This window comes from Tursiops truncatus, chromosome 20 (assembly GCF_011762595.2).
Source record: "Tursiops truncatus isolate mTurTru1 chromosome 20, mTurTru1.mat.Y, whole genome shotgun sequence".
In the NCBI taxonomy this organism is placed as follows: domain Eukaryota; kingdom Metazoa; phylum Chordata; class Mammalia; order Artiodactyla; family Delphinidae; genus Tursiops; species Tursiops truncatus.
In genome coordinates, this window is record NC_047053.1 from 55651066 (window position 1) to 55672532 (window position 21467).

General features: G+C 41.3%; 1 long non-coding RNA gene across 1 annotated transcript in view; it reads right to left on the reverse strand.

The window, feature by feature from the left end:
* Positions 1–373: 373 nt before the first annotated feature.
* The window catches only part of LOC109550490 (uncharacterized), a 136640-nt gene continuing 115546 nt past the window's right edge, over positions 374–21467 (reverse strand). The window contains exons 5-6 of the long non-coding RNA XR_002177006.3: positions 2321–2394; positions 374–1997 (exon numbers count right to left, since the gene is read on the reverse strand). This is a non-coding gene — a long non-coding RNA (uncharacterized lncRNA). The remainder of the gene's footprint in view (positions 1998–2320; positions 2395–21467) is intronic.

Below are 21467 nucleotides of genomic sequence, written 5' to 3' on the forward strand. Positions count from 1 at the left end.
GGTCAAGGTCCTAGTCATAAATCCATTCAACAAAGACCTTTAAAATTTTCAACCTTTTCATCCTTTTTAAACGCTATGGTTGGCTCTCTTCTTAGTTTGAAATAATGCATGTAATGTTTTTACAAGTGCAAATAGCAGTAAATGAAAGAGTGATAATGCATTAGGAAGGGAGTTTATTTGCAAACCTTCAAAAGTGGTTTACTTTAATACCCAAGGTATATGCATATTATAGTTCTGATAATGAGGGCATACAGTAAACTGTAATAAAAGTCATTGGAAGGTTTGCCAAGATATATTCTCTTGTTTGAATTAAACCTACTCTAGGAGACTGTAATTTTCCCTCTTGCATCAGAAGATATTAGCCTTGGTTTATTTCTGAAATATTTTATTTGGGTTGTATCATGTGACATAAATGGACTGGGAAGAAGCAAGGTGAGCCACTGTAGCATACATCTGAAGTCTAAGGGAGTGATACCCAGGGGATGCAAAGATGGCTGGAGAACACCAATAATTGGGATGTGTTTTTTTAGACTGTTTCGCACGATCTGCTGGGAAGCAGATTTGTGCATGAAATGTGAGGACGCCTCAGCTCGGTATAGCCTCCCGTTTAGGAGTCATCCTCCGACTCTGTGGGCTGTGGCATCACCAGGATATTGGCCTGCTGATAACTCGGTTTCTTCGAGTCTGTTTTTAATTATGGAAGTAATATAACACTGTTAGGGGAAGATTATAAACAAGGTAAAAGAAATATTACTATTTTAACCTCATTCCTATTTTTCATTTTTGTATGTCTTTTCCAAGCTTTTTGAGTAATTACTAAGTTCCCAGTAAGACTTTCTCTGCCTCAGCTCACGTAAGTCTCATGACAACAATAGCAAGCATGATCCTTCTTTTAGAGAGAAGAGCTGGAGGTTTTAAATAACTGCCCCAAGGCTATCAAACTACCAAGTCACAGAGGAGTGAGTAGAAAACTAACTGTTTGACTTCCTAGCCCAAGCTTCTTAATAAGTATCTTACAGAGTTGTAAACGTAGCGTGAAGACAGTTTTGTATCTTGCTTTTCCCACTTAATGTTGAACTGTATTTTCCCACATGACGGCGTAGTCTGTTACTGTTATTTTAGTAGCATGGTCTCCCTTAATAGAGATATGTCCTCACTTCCTGAGCCATCCTCCTATCACAGGACTCTGGATTACCTCCAAATTACCATTTTGGAATTTTACAGTTTTATAATTAACACTACAACAACTATCTTAATGCAGAACATGCTCTTACATAATCCACGGGGTCTTTTCCGCCCCATGGTCTACAATGTTTAGAAAATTTTGAAGATTTTTTTTTTTATATGTGTGAAGTCTAAATGGGATTTGTTCCATTGTTTCAGTTTTGGCTGGGATTTCAAAGCTGAGAAGTTATGTGACAAATGCCCCTGCCTCCTAGAGAGAGACGCCCGGTCGTTTACATGTGACCTGCAAAGGAGGCTGCCAAAACCAGGTTCGGCCCCGCTTAGCCTATCGCCTACCTTCCATTATAGAACAAAAGCTAAGAGTGCATTAGGAAGATGGATAAATAATGTTTTAGAACAACTGTCAGTAAACCCCACGCTTTTCTTCCCCTCCACTACGCTTTGTTAACCAACCTCAGGTCCAGTGAGAAAACTTTGATCTTGACATGTGAGGAATTTGGAAAACAAAGAGGCTGGCTCTCGCCTGAAAAACTTTGAAGGCAAGAGGTTGGATGGAAGGAATCCGCATGGCTGAACACAGAGAAAAAACTGGATCAGGGTGGACCCTACAGAGGGCAGGGAGGCAGGCGCCACCTGGAGAGGATCTCATCATGTGGTTTCCTACAAGGGCTGAGGGCCCGCGGGAGTAAAAGGTCATGCAGAGCTCAGCACCAGAAGCGGAAGTAGATGGACCTCCTGCGCAGGCACACGTCGGGCGTCGCTCAGGTCAGCGCACAGCATCCACGGTAGTCTTCGAAGAATCCATAGATACCCTGAGGCAGAAAGACGGCATTTAAGTACCTGTCTCCATCATCGGACTCTGGACCCATATTACACACTGCACCAACTGATAGATCATTTCTGAGCCCTGATTCCTCCTCTCGGACTCCTTATCGCCAAGGGGGAGCCAAGAAGCAACACAGTAAGGGAGGAGGAATGAAAGAACAAGGCGGAAAAACGACGGAGTATCCACCTTCCCACTAGAGGGTTACCAGTTCCAAGTTAGGAGTCCAGAGAAGAGGCCTGAAACGGCGTTATACAATGAAGGATTGGTGCTGTGTTTTGTTTCTTAGTCTCAAACTGGACTTCTGTGTACCTGAGGATGAGTCTACCAGAGGTTTTCGTCCAAAGGCAAAGAAGGAAGATCCAACACACAATTTGGACAGGCTACTGTGGAAGAAAAAATAGAATTATTTCACAGTTTCACACCTCTGAACCCAGCTCATTCAATCAACAAGTACGTGAAATTTCAAGTTGCATTTTCCAAAACATTTTTACCGGTTTACAAACATCATCAGGGATGAAGGAAAATCAGTTCCATGATGTTTTGCTCCCTTTAAAGTTCTGTTTTGAGGTTTATTATAATTTAATAGGTGAAATGTAATCTCAATTTAATGATAATTTTTAAATTACTAGCATAAACATTTTTATTTGCATATCTATTATTTAATTTGCTCACTTATAAATGAGCTGTAACATTGGACAGTATATCTATTAGTTAATTATTTTGTTATAAATTTGCATGTGGCATTAAGAAGAGAGACGAACTCTTTCCCCTGTTTTGTACTCTGTAGTTTGCCTCTCAATAAAAAATATTTTTTTTAAGTATGAAATTTTTAAAATGTAGTGAAACTCCAACTGTCAACGTTTTCCTTTCAATTTCTCCTCTTTGGAAATTTGGGGGAGAAAAAAGTCTATCTTTTCTTTATTCTTTGTTGCGGGATTTCTAATGTTTAAATGTTTGACTGTTTCTCCCATCTGGAGCTCATTTGTATACGGCTCAGAATCTGATAAGCGTGAGTTAACTATAACAAGTTGGCTGGGAAAAACATGTTGTTTGTATGGATATATCACTTTCAGCAATATTCGTATTCTAGTTTAAAGCACAACAAATGTTCTCACTCTCCAGTAAAGGCTGAAGAGACTTTCATAATAAATTTTCCTTACAAAAAGAATCCAGAGTCTCTCCCTTTGTAAACATCAAGTTGCCTGAGCTTAGCTCTCTTTTGTTCTCTGCCACAGCTCCCTCCCTATCAGAATTTACACACCATCCACTGTCAGGGATGCAAACTGTTCTACAGTTTGTTAATATCCAAGAAAGGCCATCACCTCTGAATCATTTTTTCCCCAAACATAAATCCTTGGGCCAACAAAGAAAAGTGGTATTTTTCCATCTCCATAATTCCTGTTATTTTAAGTCTATCCTTTAACCAGAGTGGCTTTGTATTTCTTTTTCCTTGATAACTCATAGGTTCAAATGTAAAAAATTATTATTACAAGGAACAATTATGAGGTTCAAAGCATACTGTGTGCATTCCATGCTTCTAGTTTCTGGTACTGATATACGGAACGGAATACTTGTGGTTGTCTATTCGCATGAAGTGGATGGGTTCCAGCCACTGGTGGTGAGAGGCTTAATGAAAGTCTGGCTTCATCAGACCCAGCAGGGACCTACCATCATGGGAGGTGGCCCAAGTGCCCTACTGGAGGCATCTCAGAAACAAACTTTCGACCATTAACTTATTCAGTCCAAATGGCAACCACGAAAGGGGGGGCGGGAATGGCTTTGCTGATTTTCTTAGCTTGAACATTATTCTAGATTTTAAGATTTCAATAACTCTTTCCTAAACACTGAACTAGAAAAACCTCTGACCTTTTAAAATACTTTTCATTTTTACTTTTTCAGTTTGGCGTGTTTAGTATTTTGATAACCCCCTCCTCACAAGCTTTCTTATTTAATGAGATAGTACACTTACATAGCAAAGCAAAAAAACAAAAACAGGACATCATTAATTACTGTTGACTTTTTTCTCACCATCCCTATTTACTTCTCTATAAGACCAGGACGTAACAGTTCCTTTTTTTGTGCTTCTATAGCACATATATAGTTTTTTAAACCATTTTTTATTGAAGTATATAGTTAATTTACAATGTTGTGCTGGTTTCAGGTGTACAGCAAAGTGATTCAGTTATAGAGAGATAGATAGACTCTTTTTTAGATTCTTCTCCATTACAGGTTTTTACAAGATATTGAATATAGTGCCCTGAGCTATATAGTAGGTCCTTGTTGTTTATCCATTTTATATATACTAGGGTGTATATATTAACCCCCAACATATATAGCTTTATTATAGAAAAAACGAGTTGTATTTTAAGTCAGTTGTGTACATGTTTGCCTCCTCTGGAATACTGAGAGCTTTCTGAGGACAAGAATGTATCCTCTTGATCTCCATTAGTCTAGCACTTAACACGATGTCTGATTACCAGATATCATCGAAAATGTATCAATAATACATTTAATAACATAATAATATATTTGTGTAAATAAATGACTTCTGATCTACAATGCTTTGAACACCTCGAGATTTCAAAATGACTTGCAGATGAGTATTATTCTATCAACAGCCTTTTTGCCGCTAAATATTCAATAACTATCAACGATAGTTCATAGGACCCTGATCAACACGGTATAACAAAGTGCAGCTGGCTTTTGGAGCACAGTACACTCAATTCTGCGTCCTCTGGTGTGACAGAGACTGCACATATGCAGCAAATTCCATTACCTTTTCCCACTGGAAACACAGTGACAATATGCATCCTATCACCCTTTGCAACTAGATGTAGCCACATGACTTAATCCTGGACAACAGAATGTGGGCAAGAGTGATGTCCACTTCTGACTCAGTTCGTAACAAAATTGTACGAGTGATCCTTGCTCTATCTGTTCCTGAAAGGTGAAGGATCTGTGAACCTATAATAAGACAGAACTACAGATATGGAAGGAACTTGAGCCCTTGAATGACCACATATAAAGCTGCTTGATCGGAATTAGCCTCTATGGACCATGATATGAGCTAGAACTAAATCATCAGTATGCTAAAGCTTCTGTTATAATTTTACCTTAACTTATTTAGAAATTGGTATTTGCAAGCTGGGTGCTAACACAGCACAAACTTCAAATTTGTGGCACTGGCTTTTTAGTCAGCAAGTAGTAGAGAAACTGACACAGGAGGCTAGAAAGATGGAGGTCTAGTCCATGGTTTTCCACATCAAAATACATAACAGAACTGTTGAGCACGGTAAATAGGAAGCCAGCCCAGACCTCATGTAACAATTAAGCCTGTAGCTCTTACACAAGATGTTGATAAGAATGAGATTAACAGTGTCTATTTGCTACTACTGGCTACTCTTAGCAACATACAAGAGATGAACACAGACAAAACCCAGCTTGTTTTGAAGCAGAAATCAAGGTGTATATAGCATCCAGAGATCAGTAACTTTTAGGCTTTGAAAATCTCCTTCGGAACCCCAGGTAATAGGGATAATTGAAAAAGGCTCTGAATGACAAAATATAGTAAGATTCTTAGCAAAACTCAAAGCAGAACAAAAGCACACAACCATAAGATAAAGGTCAGATGAAAGGGACGGTCTTCAAACATGTAGTTTCTGACGCTTTGAGGAGGATGAGACTGGCTTGGAGGAAGCAAATGAGAAAACCAGATGAGAAATATTGCTGTGAAAGAAACTTCAAACGCAGTTACTGGCACACGGAACTACCTAGAAATAAAAAGATTATGAAGCATGCTAATTTTGGAGACGATTATATCATTAAGGATGCGATGAGCTTTGGTCTAAAAGACTGACTTCATAAGCTTTAAGGTTACTGCTGGGTCCCCTGACTTCACCAGGGCCAAGTACAGTCCCCAGTACCCACTTTATTAAGGCCATGGTGAGTGGTGGACACAGAAGCACCTCCCAGAGGCCTGAGGCCGGAGCCATGGAGAGCACTAGAGAGGGAGGTTCTAGAGAGCGTAATTCAGGATGAAATGAAAAACTTGCCCTACCCAAAGAGTAGGGTCCTCCGTAACATGTCCAGAAGAATTTCAAATTGTTGTGAAGCAGGAACAGCTGTGTGTCTTTCATTCTTTCCTTTTCCAAACAAGAGGTTAAAAGCATATTTTCCTATCTATATATCACCATTGGATATTGTGTGTGCGTGTGCGTGTGTGCGTGGACATAGGGTTCATAGGTTCAAGGAACCTTCTCCAGTCCTGATTTAGAGGTCTGAACATCACTCAGAGATCTGGGATTTGACCTTGAGGCAATGACTGGGGGTGACCTTGGGTTTTCTACCTTCTGGAAGGACAGGTGTGTTCCAGGTGTAGTAGGAGGATGAAACACATGTTTGGGGGCCAGGAACAGACTGGGCAGAGGCTGACTAGCTCTTCATCGAGTGCATTTCCTTTCCTTCCCAAGCACACGGATAGGCTCCATTTCCCGACTTCCATTGTTCGTAGGTGTGGCTACAACCAACCGGGGTTCTTGGCCTCCTTAATCGATGGAAATTGATCAGGGGACAGTCCAGAAATTCAGGCAAGGCTTTATTGGGGCCCCTGCTGCAGCAGGGGGGAGAGAAAACAAGTAACAGGTCCCTTGCTTGCTCCCCGAAGTGGGGGCGAGGGCTCCTTGTATGGGGTGAGGGTAGGCGTGGGTCCAGGGGTCGGGCAGGAGTGGTGGCTGAAGTGGGCTGCCCACCCCTTGGTGGTGTTGAGTGCACGGGGCCTGCCCAGGACTCTGCCGTCGTTCCCGGCTCCTCAGAAGTGGCAGTTGAGTTTTTGGTCTTTTTGTATCTTACTGTTCATAATTTGCCCCAATTGTGCATGTGTGCAGCTATTTTTAGTCCCTCATAGTTTCTCTGTATTTTGTTGCTCAAAGAGACGTTCGTCCAGGTGCAAGCACTGTGGCAAAGGGTCCCAGGTCCCAGGCCCCAGGCTGTCTCATAGCCACATAATTGAGAACTGCCCAGGGAATATGGGAGGAAATAACCTTCACTACTTCCAGGCCTGATCCATAAAATGACACACACGAGAGCCTTCCTCTCTTTCTGCACCTGGTAACTGAATGGAGAAAACCGTGAAGCCCCGCTGGAAGGTGGACCCAGATGCTGGAAGGAGCCTGGGGTCCCTGAAGACAGTCCCCAGGAAGGCTGTCCCGGCAAAGACACCCGATGAGGGGCACGAATAAACTTTTAATTATGTAAGCCTTTGAAATTAGCTTTGTTTTGTTTTGTTTGTTATAGCCTGTGGTAGGCAGAATGATGATGCTTTCCAAAGATACCCGCCCCCTAACTCCCTGGAACCTGTGAATAGCTTAGGGTATGTGGCGGAGGGAATCAAGGTTGCAGATGGAGTTGAGGTTGCTTGTCAGCTGACCTTAAATAAGGAGATGGTCCTGGATTACATGGGTGGGCCCTTAAGTCAGGGCGATCCAATGCTAGACAGCCCCTGGAATCTGGAAAAGACAAGAAAGTGGATTCTCCCCGAGAACCTCTAGAAGGGGATGCAGCCCAGCCGACATCTTGATTTTAGCCCAGTGAAACCCATTCCAGACTTCTAGCCTACAGACTATAAGATAATAAACTTGTATTATTTAATCCACCATGTTTGTGGCAGTTTGCTACAGTGGATGTGGCAAACTAACACACACTCATAACATCACAATTACATTTACATTAAATGGCATCTAAGAAATTCCTCATTACTGTGCCTCTTCTTCTCACTCTATCCAAACCTCCCCTCAGACTCCTCATTCATTCTGTGCATCAGAGCCTAAACAGTGTAAAATGGATAGCTCCCAGAAAGACTTGAACTTTAGAGGTGAACAAATACTACAGTTAATGTACAAACCTCTCCCAGATGGAACTTCAGTCTGATCTAGAGGGTAGGAGAAATATTCTGGCCGGCAGAACGACAAGATATAGTTATTTCGGCTTCCCTTCCAATGTTCCAGAACCTTCCTTGTTCTGATTTCAGACCACCATTTGTCAAAGACCAAGGAAGCTACCAAAATGGAGAATTGAGCTCTAGGATATCTGAGCTACCCCAGAGACTAGTTATCTGACTCAAAAAAATCACTCCACTGCTCTAGCTTGGTTTCTTTCCTCCAAAATGAGAGGAACTAGATTTAGACTAATTAATCTTTCCTATCCCTCTTTGTTCTAAGCTGCTATAAATCAAATATGTCTATATTTTTCTAATGGTTTTCATGCAAATTAGTTCATTAGTAAATATAATTTTTTGCATGCCTGAATTTTCCCCGTTGTAGCTGTTCCTATGATTAATTAGCAACTAAGAAGAAATGTGAAAAAAACTGGGTTATGTCAGAATAACAACTTGGGTACTAAAAGGCTTTCTTCCCTTAATTCTTAAGTGGTTAGAAGTGGGATAACTTTCTCTTGTGACTCAGGAAGAAAGGGACTAGAGGACCTTAAATATTCGAAGTTTCAGCAACAGACATCAGATTTAGTTGGAATCACATGTATGGTGGCAATAGTCAAAGGGGATGCAGAAAGGGTAAGGGTTCTAAAAAGGAAGTAGAACACAAGAATCTCCACCACCAGAGAGAGGGGAAGAGACTCTCTGCTTTTAGTCGACTGTTACAAAATTCTGAATAGGAATTCTGTTTCACAGGTGTTGAAAGAGAATTGAAATACAACTGTGACCAACCACTGAGAAGCAGCTGTTCGTTCTCCATGTCAATTATACAGGAGGAATCGGCTTGGCAGTACAGCAAAAGGGGCTTAATTGAAAGAAAAATTGCCAGAGAAGGGAAGCAATAGATGGTGGAAGAGGAAACTAAGAGATCACGGAATCTACTTTCCTGAGAGTTGAAAACTGGTTACGATTTTCTCTGCCTGGTGTACCATCTGAAGGCAGGAAAGGGTCCCAGTTCATCTCTTACAGACTCTTGTGGGGAATATTCTGATGCCAGCTTCATTTTTTGTGTGTTTCTTCTCCCAGCAGATCCACAAATGTGTGCATAACTGAGACTTTTTTTTTAAACCTCCCTTTAGAAGTAAATTTCCCATTCTGCCAACAGAAAACTAGAGGGAAACCAGAGGGAAGTCAGGGTGGGTCCTAAAAGTTCTGCCCAAGGTGAGATCTCTCCATGAAAGACAAAAACTCAAAACAGGCAACTTTTCCAAGTTTACAAAGGCTTCTTTTTTATCATAATTCCTGGTTAAAACCCACTGACCAAGAATACTGTTAGATGGTTCTGAGCACTCGACAGTATATCTGAACTCTAGGCTACTACACGGAAGGGAATTTTCGCCGAGGGCCGTGAGCAAATGTGTCTCCTGGAAGAGCTGGTTACTCGGAGGAGTCGAGTGGTCATGGGGAGTCTGTCGTCTGTGCTCAGCAAGCAGCCGCTTCAGCTTCGTGGGACCTGCTTGCTTGCTTTCTACCAAAGGAGAGTATTTTGATTCTGTCCCAATTCAGATACCAAACCCCAAAATTCACAGGTTAAAGAAAACAGCCCTGTAAACCGATGGGACAGACACATTAACACCCTGGAGACATGTTACTTGAATTCAGACTCGTTAAAGAGGATGCCCTTTTGTCACTGACCAAATTGTTAAATTGGTGTCTTGGCAGGAGGCTTTTATACTTCTCTGAAGATTCCCTGGATCCAAACCCCTCTGTGGTATTAAAACAAACAGAGTAAATATTTTCCTTGCAGTTTACATCCCGGATCTAAATATTTCCAAGCATGTCAAACTCACTTTTCTCAACCACTCCCTGCAGGGTCCGTGTAGACTTTGGCTGCCAAAGAACCCAGTTGAACTTGCCTTGGGAGGGCCCCATCCCCGAGGACAGGCGGAGCTCGGGGCAGCCGGCCAGAAGAAGAGTGTCCTGCAGCTGTGCCGCTGGGCTGCGCAGAGGCGGCCGTGCAGTAGCAGGTGTGCGATCTGCTGATTCGTCTAGACAGGGAGGGAGGGATGCTCTGGCCCTGCCGCTGGCTCCCTTAGCTTGAAGACCTGCCATTTCCCTGTTACCTGTTCGCAGAGAAGCAGCAAGCACTTGCCGGGGAGAGCTGCATTTCTTCCACTAGCTCTTCCCATCCAAGTCACTCTGCTCGCTTCCTAACGTTAGCTAGTTGCATCTGCAGAAGAAGGTGATTCCTCCGAAGAACCCAGCAAACAGTACCAGCAGACTGTTTCTCTCCATCTCCCGTTTTTTTTTTTCCTTTTTTAAAACATTTTATTTTATGTTGGAGTATAGCTGGTTAACAATGTTGCATTAGTTTCAGGTGTACAACAAAGTGATTCAGTTATACATATACATGTATCTATTCCTTTTCAAATTCTTTTCACATTTAGGTTGTTACATAATATTGAGCAGAGTTCCCTGTGCTATACAGGAGGTCCTTGTTGTTTATCCATTTTAAATATAGCAGCGTGTACATGTACATGTCAATCCCAAACTTGTGTTTTCAGTCCAGAATGTAGTTGAAGTCCTCTTAGAAAAAGGAAACAAAGAATCGCAATTGAGCATAAGTGCCATTTCAGTCAGTATTTCTTTTTTTTTTTTTTTTTGCGGTACTCGGGCCTCTCAGTGTTGTGGCCTCTCCTGTTGCGGAGCACAAGCTCCGGACGCGCAGGCCCAGCGGCCATGGCTCACAGGCCCAGCCGCTCCGTGGCATGTGGGATCTTCCCAGACCAAGGCACGAACCCGTGTCCCCTTGCATTGGCAGGCAGACTCTCAACCACTGTGCCACCAGAGAAGCCCTCAGTCAGTATTTCTTTAGGCCACATAGCATCACCTTGGGGCCTTAGTCTGAAAGTGTCCCGACACAGTGGCGAAGGCAGTGCTTGACTTTTTAAAAAACTGTTTCTTTTCTAGGTGCTGACAGCAAATTCGCAAACCACCAGAACAAATGCAACTTGAACTCAATCAGGAAATAATGAACATAGCGGTGGGCACTGATACCCTTGTCTTTGGGCTCAGAGAAGTACTCCAAACTAGAGTATACGGATAACTCCTGCCTTTAAAGAAAGACTTCCATTTCTCTGGAGTTACCTAGCGTGAGTCTGCACCAGGATGCACTGTGTCAGATCTGCCTTCACTGAAGAACTGCTGCTCTTTGGCTGCTAAGAGAGTTGTCAGCCCCTTCAAGGGCTGCAAATAGCTGTCTCCCTCACGGCCCCATCCCTTCGCAGGTGGCCCACGTCCAGTAACTGACCGATGAGGAAGTAAGGTCCTGTCCACATCACCCAACTTGAGACAACTCTGAAGGGCCATTGTAGCCCGGGGCCCCCCAGGGCTGTTGTCGGGCCCCCAGTACAGCTCGATGTCTTGCTCTCCCTTGTCTGCTTCCTTCTTCTCCCTCCCCAGGGACTGATCCCAGGAGTGCACCTTAATCAATATCCTGAGCTGTAACTTCCGTCTCAGTTTCTGCTTGCCAGGGAACCCACCCCTGGCCACATAGGCTCAGAAAGGGCCCATCTGCAGGGATCATTTCTGTGCTGTTGCACGAGGACAGTAAATCAAGTATTCGATAACCAGGTCCACTAGATTAAGCAGCATCATAAGAAAATCAGAGAAGAATGCTATCTGCCCTCATCTTGGCAAGAGTTCATAGTCTAGTAGGGGAGAGAGCATAAATACGCGAAAAGATCACCTGTGATAGTACATATAATTGACGACAATCAGAGGACACCGGGACGTGACACTGGGATTTAGGAGAAGGGAAGATTGGTTTTAGGACAAAACAGTTGCTGGCTGTTTGGGCCTCATCGGGGTTATGGGGACCCACCACTACCTGCAGAGGATTTTTCTTCTTGGAAAGTGAATTTCTCAGTATTCAGAGGCCTCAGCCTGCAAACGAGCTGGCCTCCAAGTCGTCTTCCTGCTTCTTCATGCCTCCTGATGAAGCTACCAGACGATTCACAACAGCAACAGGTAAAAAACATATTTTCATAAATACTTTTGCTGTGAGGTTTGCTCTACTTGGCCCCCTTCTTCCTGGTTACTTAGGTTCTCAAAGCTTCTCAGCTTTTCCCATCCAAGCTCCAAGGCATTGGCATCCATCAAAGGCGCCCTGCCCTTCTCCTTGCCGGGTGGGTTTCCGGGCTCAGTCTTGCCAATTCAAAGCGCCAAAGATAGGTCTTGCTCTTATCCTGATCTGCCTTGTTTTTGAGGAGATTTCCTCAGTTGACCTTGCTTTTCCTGGCATCCGCATTGCCTCCATTGCTAATTCTCACCTCCATTTTGCTTCTGTAGGTTTTCTCACCCTCTGTGAACTCCCAGCTTCTATCCAGAACTAACAGGATTTGCTCTGTCTTTATACCAAACCACAGTCCAAGAATAAGGCTAAGGACACGATTACTTATTAGCTGTGTGACCTCAGGCAAATCACTTAATAGCTATTGTTTACTAGTAGTCTTATTTATAAAATGAGGATACTAATTCCCACTTTTCATAGATGACAATGATTTATGAACTGGCTTGGAAGCAAGAGTCCCCAAGAAGTAAAGACAAAGCACATCTCTAATGACTAGTGATGTTGAGCATCCTTTCATGTGTTTGTTGGCAATCTGTGTATCTTCTTTGGAGAAATGTCTATTTAGGTCTTCTGCCCATTTTTGGATTGGGATGTTTGTTTTTTTAATATTGAGCTGCATGAGCTGCTTGTATATTTTGGAGATTAATCCTTTGTCAGTTGCTTTGTTTGCAAATATTTTCTCCCATTCTGAGGGTTGTCTTTCCGTCTTGTTTATGGTTTCCTTTGCTGTGCAGAAGGCTTTAAGTTTCATGAGGTCCCATTTGTTTACTTTTGTTTTTATTTCCATTTCTCTAGGAGGTGGGTCAAAAAGGATCTTGCTGTGATTTATGTCATAGAATGTTCTGCCTATGTTTTCCTCTAAGAGTTTTATAGTGTCTGGTCTTACATTTAGGTCTTTAATCCATTTTGAGTTTACTTTTACGTATGGTGTTAGGGAGTGTTCTAATTTCATTCTTTTACATGTAGCTGTCCAGTTTTCCCAGCACCACTTATTGAAGAGGCTGTCTTTTCTCCATTGTATATTCTTGCCTCCTTTATCAAAGATAAGGTGACCATATGTGCGTGGGTTTATCCCTGGGCTTTCTATCCTGTTCCATTGATCTATATTTCTGTTTTTGTGCCAGTACCGTACTGTCTTGATTACTGTAGCTTTGTAGTATAGTCTGAAGTCAGGGAGCCTGATTCCTCCAGCTCTGTTTTTCTTTCTCAAGATTGCTTTGGCTATTCGGGGTCTTTTGTGTTTCCATACAAATTGCGAAATTTTTTGTTCTAGTTCTGTGAAAAATGCCATTGGTAGTTTGATAGGGATTGCACTGAATCTGTAGATTGCTTTGGGTAGTAGAGTCATTTTCACAATGCTGATTCTTCCAATCCAAGAACATGGTATATCTCTCCATCTGTTTGTTTCATCTTTAATTTCTTTAATCAATGTCTTATAGTTTTCTGCATACAGGTCTTTTGTCTCCTTAGGTAGGTTTATTCCTAGGTATTTTATTCTTTTTGTTGCAATGGTAAATGGGAGTGTTTCCTTAATTTCTCTTTCAGATTTTTCATCATTAGTGTATAGGAATGCCAGAGATTTCTGTGCATTAATTTTGTATCCTGCTACTTTACCAAATTCATTGATCAGCTCTAGTAGTTTTCTGGTGGCATCTTTAGGATTCTCTATGTATAGTATCATGTCACCTGCAAACAGTGACAGTTTTAATTCTTCTTTTCCAATTTAGACTCCTTTTATTTCTTTTACTTCTCTGATTGCTGTGGCTAAAATTTCCAAATCTATGGTGAATAATAGTGGTGAGAGTGGGCAACCTTGTCTTATTCCTGATCTTAGTGGAAATGGTTTCAGTTTTTCACCACTGAGAACAATGTTGGCTGTGGGTTTGTCATATATGGCCTTTATTATGTTGAAGTAAGTTCTCTCTATGCCTACTTTCTGGAGGATTTTTATCATAAATGGGTGTTGGATTTTGTCAAAAGCTTTTTCTGCATCTACTGAGATGATCATATGGTTTTTCTCCTTCAATTTGTTAATATGATGTATCATATTGATTGATTTGCATCTACTAAAGAATCCTTGCATTCCTGCGATAAACCCCACTTGATCAAGGTGTATGACCCTTTTAATGTGCTGTTGGATTCTGTTTGCTAGTACTTTGTTGAGGATTTTTGCATCTATATTCATCAGTGATATTGGCCTGTAGTTTTCTTTTTCTGTGACATCTTTGTCTGGTTTTGGTATCCAGGTGATGGTGGCCTCAAAGAATGAGTTTGGGTGTGTTCCTCCCTCAGCTGTATTTTGGAGGAGTTTGAGAAGGATAGGTGTTAGCTCTTCTCTAAATGTTTGATAGAATTCACCTGTGAAGCCATCTGGTGGGCTTTTGTTTGTTGGAAGAGTTTTAATCACACTTTCAATTTCAATGCTTGTGACTGGTCTGTTTATATTTTCTATTGCTTTCTGGTTCAGTCTCAGAAGGTTGTGCTTTTCTAAGAATTTGTCCATTTCTTCCAGGTTGTCCATTTTATTGGCATAGAGTTTCTTGTAGTAATCTCTCGTGATCCTTTGTATTTCTGCAGTGTCAGTTGTTCCTTCTCCTTTTTCATTTCTAATTCTATTGACTTGAGTCTTCTCCCTTTTTTTCTTGATGAGTCTGGCTAATGGTTTATCAATTGTGTTTATCTTCTCAAAGAACCAGCTTTTAGTTTTGTTGACCTTTGCCATCGTTTCCTTCATTTCTTTTTCATTTATTTCTGATCTGATCTTTATGATTTCTTTCCTTCTGCTAACTTTGGGGGTTTTTTGTTCTTCTTTCTCTAATTGCTTTAGGTGCAAGGTTAGGTTGTTTATTTGAGATGTTTCCTGTTTTTTAAGGGAGGATTGTATTGCTATAAATTTCCCTCTTAGAACTGCTTTTGCTGCATCCCATAGGTTTTGGGTTGCCATGTCTCCATTGTCATTTGTTTCTAGGTATTTTTTGATTTCCTCTTTGATTTCTTCAGTGATCACTTCGTTATTAAGTAGTGTATTGTTCAGCCTCCATGTGTTTGTAGTTTTTACAGATCTTTTCCTGTAATTGACATCTACTCTCATAGCATTGTGGTTGGAAAAGATACTTGATACAATTTCAATTTTCTTAAATTTACCAAGGCTTGATTTGTGACCCAAGATATGATCTATCCTGGAGAATGTTCCATGAGCACTTGAGAAAAATGTGTATTCTGTTGTTTTTGGATGGAGTGTCCTATAAATATCAATTAAGTCCATCTTGTTTAATGTATCATTTAAAGCTTGTGTTTCCTTATTTATTTTCATTTTGGATGATCTGTCCATGGGTGAAAGTGGGGTGTTTAAGTCCCCTACTATGAATGTGTTACTGTCGATTTCCCCTTTTATGGCTGTTAGTATTTGCCTTATGTATTGAGGTGCTCCTATGTTGGGTGCATAAATATTTACAATTGTTATATCTTCTTCTTGGATCGATCCCTTGATCATTATGTAGTGTCCTTCTTTGTCTCTTGTAATAGTCTTTATTTTAAAGTCTATTTTGTCTGATATGAGAATTGCTACTCCAGCTTTCTTTTGGTTTCCATTTGCATGGAATATCTTTTTCCATCCCCTCACTTTCAGTCTGTATGTGTCCCTAGGTCTGAAGTGGGTCTCTTGTATACAGCATATATATGGGTCTTGTTTTTGTATCCATTCAGCCAGTCTATGTCTTTTGGTTGGAGCATTTAATCTATTTACATTTAAGGTAGTTATCGATATGTATGTTCCTATTACCACTTTCTTAATTGTTTTGGGTTTCTTATTGTAGGTCTTTTCCTTCTCTTGTGTTTCCAGCATAGAGAAGTTCCTTTAGCATTTGTTGTAAAGCTGGTTTGGTGGTGCTGAATTCTCTTAGCTTTTGCTTGTCTGTAAAGCTTTTAATTTCTCCATCGAATCTGAATGAGATCCTTGCTGAGTAGAGTAATCTTGGTTGTAGGTTTTTCCCTTTCATCACTTTAAATATGTCCTGCCACACCCTTCTGGCTTGCAGAGTTTCTACTGAGAAATCAGCTGTTAACCTTATGGGGATTCCCTTGTATGTTATTTCTTGCTTTTCCCTTGATGCTTTTAATATTTTTTCTTTGTATTTAATTTTTGATAGTTTGATTAATATGTGTCTTGGCGTGTTTCTCCTTGGATTTACCCTGTATGGGACTCTCTGCACTTCCTGGACTTGATTGACTATTTCCTTTCCCATATTAGGGAAGTTTGCAACTATAATCTCTTCAAATATTTTCTCAGTCCCTTTCTTTCTCTCTTCTTCTTCTTCTGGGACCCCTATAATTCGAATGTTGGTGTGTTTAATGTCCCAGGGGTCACTGAGACTGTCCTCAATTCTTTTCATACTCTTTTCTTTATTCTGCTGTACGATAGTTATTTCCACTATTTTATCTTCCAGGTCACTTATCTGTTCTTCTGCCTCAGTTATTCTGCTATTGATTCCTTCTAGAGAATTTTTAATTTCATTTATAGTGTTGTTCATCATTGTTTGTTTGCTCTTTAGTTCTTCTAGGTCCTTGTTAAACATTTCTTGTATTTTCTCCATTCTATTTCCAAGATTTTCGATCATCTTACCATAATTACTCTGAATTCTTTTTCAGGTAGACTGCCTATTTCCTCTTCATTTGTTTGGTCTGGTGGGTTTTTACCTTGCTCCTTCATCTGCTGTGTGTTTCTCTGTCTTCTCATTTTGCTTAACTTACTGTGTTTGGGGTCTCCGTTTCACAGGCTGCAGGTTCGTAGTTCCCACTGTTTTTGGTGTCTGCCCCCAGTGGGTAAGGTTGGTTCAGTGGGTTGTGTAGGCTTCCTGGTGGAGGGGACTGGTGCCTGTGTTCTGGTGGATGAGGCTGGATCTTGTCTTTCTGGTGGGCAGGACCACATCCAGTGGTGTGCTTTGGGGAGTCTGCGAACTTATTATGATTTTAGGCAGCCTCTCTGCTAATGGGTGGGGTTGTGTTCCTGTCTTGCTAGTTGTCTGGCATAGGGTGTCCAGCACTGTAGCTTGCTGGTCGTTGAGTGGAGCTGGGTCTTAGCATTGAGATGGAGATCTCTGGGAGAGCTTTCGCTGTTTGATATTACATGAAGCCAGGAGGTCTCTGGTGGACCAATGTCCTGAACTCAGCTCTCCTGCCTCAGAGGCTCAGGCCTGACACCGGGCCGGAGCACCAAGACCCTGTCAGCCACATGGCTCAGAAGAAAAGGGAGAAAAAAGAAAGAAAGAAAGAAAATAAATAAAATAAAATAAAATAAAGTTATTAAAATAAAAATAAAAAAATTAAAAAGTAATTTAAAAAATGAAAGAAAAAAGGAAGAGAGCAAGCAAACCAATAAACAAATCCACCAATGATAACAAGCGCTAAAAACTATACTAAAAAAAAAAAAAAGGACAGACAGACCCTAGGATAAATGGGTTAAAAAAGCAAAGCTATACAGACAAAATCACACAGAGAAGCATACACATACACACTCACAAAAAGAGAAAAAGAAAAAAACATATAAAAGGGAAGACGGCAACCAAATCCATGAACAAATCTACCAATGATACTAAATACTCAACAACTAAGATAAACATAAAACCAGAAACAAATTAGATGCAGAAAGAAAACTCCAAGTCTTACAGTTGCTCCCTAAGTCCACCACTCAATTTTGGGATGATTCATTTTCTATTCAGGCATTCCCCAGATGCAGGTTACATCAAGTTGATCGTGGAGATTTAATCCACTGCTCCTGAGGCTGCTGGGAGAGATTTCCCTTTCTCTTCTTTGTTCTCACAGCTCCTGGGGTTCAGCTTTGGATTTGGCCCCGCCTCTGCGTGTAGGTCGCCGGAGAGCGTCTGTTCTTTGCTCAGACAGGACGGGGTTAAAGGAGCCGCTGATTCGGGGGCTCTGGCTCACTCAGGCCAGGGGGAGGGAGGGGTACGGAGTGCGGGGCGAGCTGTGGCGGCAGAGGCTGGCGTCGTGACGTCGCACCAGCCTGAGGCGCGCCATGCGTTCTCCCGGGGAAGTCGTCCCTGGATCCCGGGACCCTGGCGGTGGCGGGCTGCACAGGCTCCCAGGAGGGGAGGTGTGGAGAGTGACCTGTGCTCGCACACAGGCTTCTTGGTGGCGGCAGCAGCAGCCTTAGCGTCTCATGCCCGTGTCTGGGGTCCGCGCTGATAGCCGCGGCTCGCGCCCATCTCTGGAGCTCGTTTAGGCGGTGCTCTGAATCCCCTCTCCTTGCGCACCCTGAAGCAATGGTCTCCTGCCTCTTGGTATATATACTTTTTCATATTCTTTTGTAATATGGTTTACTACAAGATATTGAATATGGTTCCCTATGCTGTATAGTCAGACCTTGTTGTTTCTGAATATGGGTTTTAAATAAAACAAATGAAGACCATTTGCCCAGTTAAGTTAGATTATTATCCTATTGAGATTTAGATGTTGATTGATGTTTGAAATAAAGAATTTGGATTCAATCATTTGTCCCTTCTTGGCAAACGATTATCTTCAAATGGCCAGTCTTATCCCCTCATGTGAAAATGATAATACATCACCACAGTGATTATTTCTGTGCGTCCAGGGAAGTTCACTTACAACTTTCGTCTTTCCCAACACAGCTCACGAGTTAGCCTGCCTTTCCAGCCAATTCTCTTTGAAAGTGGGAAGCCCACTCAAACAGGCTTCTTTCTTTTGACATACATCTTAAAGTTTCCTTAATTAATTCATTGTGCAAACATTTTATGACAGTCCTATCATGTGTGAGGTACAGTATTATACAAAAATTAATACACTAAGGCCTCTCTCTTCAGGTATCTTATGGTTTAGTAATGGATAAAGATAACTAAACGTAAGTTAAAAGATGTATGCACAAAAGAGGTTTAGGGAAGGTGCCTGAGTTCAGAGAATAGTAAGATACTTAGAAGACTGGTTAAAAGTATTCTCGCTTGTTTTGGGGTGCTTCCCTGGTGGCACAGTGGTTGAGAGTCCGCCTGCCAATGCAGGAGACACGGGTTCGTGCCCTGGTCCGGGAAGATCCCACATGCCGCGGAGTGGCTGGGCCCGTGAGCCGTGGCCGCTGGGCCTGCGCGTCTGGAGCCTGTGCTCCACAACGGGAGAGGCCACAACAGTGAGAGGCCCACATACTGCAAAAAAAAAAAAAAAAAAAGAAAAGGAAAAAAAAGTATTCTTGCTTGTTTTTATCTGATGGCCCTTATAAATATCAGACCTGATCATTGTTCCCTTTCTGGTCTATCCACACGATGGCCAGAACCAATTTGTGGTCCATAGTTTCACCTACAGTATAAATTTGATGTGTATATGGAACCTCTGAGTTTTTCTCATTTCACCACTTTTATTTTCCCTTCAGCTCCTCTTATTTTTTTATTTTAGTTTAGTTTTGTTTTATGTATCTTTTTAAGCCATGCATAAATATATCTTAAATGAAGCAGGGCATAAATAATGATGTTAAAAATAATTCTGGGAAAGGCATAGTAAAGAGAACTGTAGAATTTCTTGCACCTGTTCACTCAGAGCAACTATATTTTTTAAGTGTCATCATATCATTTAGCTAAAAACTGCAAAGGATGTTAATTAGAGAGGAGATATTTACATATTTTTATTCATAGCATACTGATTCCCACACTCTAATTTGAATTGTTTGGTGGGATTACAGAGATTTATGTAAAGGAAAAGCAAAATAACTCATTACAGGATTTGAAAACAGTAAATATATGGTCTATGTTCACTTTACCACTCAGACCCTAGTCTGTAGAGTTAAATTAATCTACATAAAGGTAAAGGTAACCTGCATAAAAGGAAAAGGCAATCTACAGAGAGGTAACCTACATTCATGTTGGTTGAGTCAATGAATCAATAAGCAAACGATATTTTCTGAGCTGAAGTGCACTGGCTAGATGTTTTGCATGTAGTCTTGAATTTGGTCCTCAAATCAGTCCTAAAGGCTTTTTTTTTTTGGCCTCACCACACAGCATGCGGGATCTTAGTTCCCTGACCAGGGATGGAACCCGCGCCCCCGGCACTGGAAGCGTGGAGTCTTAACCACTGGACCGCCAGGAAAGTCCCCCCTAAAGGCTTATACCATTCTCCCCATCTCACTGAGAATAGACAGAGGCGGAACAAGGCTAATTAATAATAATACGAGCACTCGTCTCAGTGCTCTGCATGCACTGACTCATGAGCCCTCCCACAAAACTGATGCAGTGGGGTCTGCTGAGTTTTGTCATCATTTTATAATTGAAGAAATAAGGGACAGAGAAGTTACATAAATTTCCCCAGGTTATACAATTAGTGACGAGGTCGGGATTCAAACCCAAGCCATCTGACTCTAGACTTTGTACCCTTAGCCGCTAAACTAAGTAATTTCCCCAAATTTATCCTGCTAAACAAATGACAGGCATTCAAGTCCTACACCAAAGCCTATGCTCTTTAATTTACACCATGCTGCCTCAGGATTCAGGCCAAACCACACCTACTGTGGGCACCTTTTTTGTCGGATTCAGACAGAATTAGATATTCCTTCCCCTGGGTCTTCCTAGCACACTCTCTCTCTCTCTCTCTCTCTCTATATATATATATGATATATGATATATATATCATATATATGTAAATAAATAGTAATTTTAATCTTTTAATAATCTTTTAATATGTACATTTACCTTTAAAATACAATTTCCTTAAATGAAGGGATTATCTAATAATGAAGTAACTTTCCTTTGATTAAATATATCTTGAAAATATAAATGAATCAATAAATGAACAAATGAAAAACCCCACAACATACACCTCTGGCCTCTATTAGAATTTCTTCAGTGTAAAGAAACCTGCACTTAGTGGTTCATCTCTTGAAGAGATCCTGGAAAGAGCTGATGTGTTAATTCGTATCTGTCTTTTATGTTTTAATATAAATAGATTCATCAGACCCTTTCCAGGAGAACAGTGTTGATGGAGCAAAGTACAGATAGAACAACAAGATACTAATTTCTTGATAAAGTCGCCTGGGATAACCTCTGAAGGAAGTTAAGGACAGCTGAGGTAGACACTAGAAAACTAATTTTATAGACTTTGGAACTTTCTTTTTTGGACTGGTCTCTATTAATATTCTCAAACCCCATCTAAAATATCATTTACAAATAAAATCTGTCCTTGACTAAAGGAAGTTGGGGGGTGATAAATTGGGGATGGTTAAGTAGATTAAGGTTAACGGGTGTGTAAGATTTCAAGTTGTTGCAACCTGCGATGCCCAAACCTGGTGGGGCAACAGAATCTCCTGGGAGCATTGAAAACTTTTCTTACCTGTGCCTCAACCCTAGTAAATCACCTGAATTCTCTACAGAGTAAAAAAAGAAGAGCAA